Source organism: Apium graveolens, chromosome 1, assembly GCF_009905375.1.
Source record: "Apium graveolens cultivar Ventura chromosome 1, ASM990537v1, whole genome shotgun sequence".
NCBI classification, from domain to species: domain Eukaryota; kingdom Viridiplantae; phylum Streptophyta; class Magnoliopsida; order Apiales; family Apiaceae; genus Apium; species Apium graveolens.
The window spans coordinates 1,016,950-1,018,572 of record NC_133647.1 but is presented as its reverse complement, the minus strand read 5'-3'; the positions used below and the strand labels follow the sequence as shown (position 1 = coordinate 1,018,572).

At 40.8% G+C, this 1,623-nt stretch overlaps 1 non-coding gene across 1 annotated transcript; it reads right to left on the bottom strand.

The window, feature by feature from the left end:
• Nucleotides 1-509: 509 nt before the first annotated feature.
• LOC141683413 (small nucleolar RNA R71) lies at nt 510-616 on the bottom strand. The gene has a single exon (XR_012560278.1). It is a non-coding gene; the product is annotated as a small nucleolar RNA R71 (small nucleolar RNA).
• Between the last annotated feature and the right edge of the window lie 1,007 nt (nt 617-1,623).

The window sequence follows — 1,623 nt, the reverse complement described above, 5'->3', positions numbered from 1 at the left end:
GTATGCATACGCGTTCGCGGTCTCGTAAGAGAACACTGGATCAAGCTGAGGAAGAATTTGTGGTAGAGCAGGAAGTTTTTGAGGAAGAAGAGAAAGTTGAGGAAGAAGCACTAGTTGTGATAGGAGATCAAGCAGAAAATCCGAAGGCTTTAATGGACATTTCTCAGCCTAAGATCAATGATATTCAGTCCAGCATTATCAGACCAGCCATCTCGGCTAACAGCTTTGAGATCAAGTCGAGCACTATTCAGATGATACATAATTCAGTTCAGTTTGGGGGTTCTTCTATAGAAGATCCCAACATGCACATAAGAGATTTCATCGAGATCTGCGACACTTTCAAGTTCAATGGGGTGTTTGAAGATACTATTAAGCTGAGACTTTTCCCATTTTCTCTGAGGGATAAGGCTAAGTGCTGGTTACATTCTCTACCGGCAGGTTCTATCACCAAATGGGAGGATCTTGCTCAAAAGTTTCTCACTAAGTGCTTCCCTATAGGAAAGGTGACTGCAATCAGGAATGCACTTACTCAGTTTGCGCAGCAATCTGGAGAATCTTTGTGTGAGGCTTGGGATCACTACAAAAAGATTCTTAGGAAGTGCCCAAACCATGCCATGCCTGATTGGATGATCATTAATTGTTTCTACAATGGTTTAGGCGCACAGTCTAGACATATACTTGATAAAGGGTCAGGTGGAGCGTTATGGGCCAAAAGCTATAATGAAGCTTATGAGTTGATTGAGCTAATGGCAGCTAATGAATACCAAAATCCAACACAGAGAATATCACAAGGCAAGGTAGCAGGAGTTCTGGAAGTGGAAACATCTACTGCTATACCTGCTCAACTTCAAGCTTTGACGATGAAAGTGGATTCTTTGGCTAATTATTGAGTTAATCAGATCACTAGTGTTTGTGAGCTTTGTGCGGGGGCACATGAGACTGAGCACTGTGCTATTTCTAGTAAATCAGCTCAGTTTGTGAGCAACTTTCAAAGGTCACAGCCGCAAGCTCCAGTCACTTATCATCCCTGTTGGGAATATGTTGTGAACTTGATGATTAGATTAACAAAACACCTTAGTAGATTCAACTTAGTGAAAATTGTAGCACTCGACGGATGTTCAAATATAGTCCCGACGGATGAACCTTATAGTCCCGACGGATGACTAATTGACATCCATTGAGTGAGTAGCTTATGTAATAAATAAGAACTGTAGCACATTTCTGCAAACAACTTTGTGCAAGTTATGTAGAATAGATGAGTCATGTTGACTACTAGTGGATATACATAATAGGTTGATTAGTTGTAAATAAGTGATGTCTTGTAATTATGTATAAGTGAAATAGAGTCAAGTGATAATAGCTATCCGACGGATGATCAACAAAGCTACCCGACGGATGATCAACAAAGCTACGCGACGGATGATCTACAAGACTTCCGACGGATGATCAAACTCAAATATCTGTTGACAGTTACAACACAGTCACATGCATCGGGTGTTTGCAAAAGGAATGTGGCAGCCTGTTAAGCAGGAATTTGAGAACAAAGAAGCATTACCATTTCCATGCAATTGTGAAGATATTCAAAGATGTTGGAACAGAGTAGTGAAGCAGCATGGAATTAGA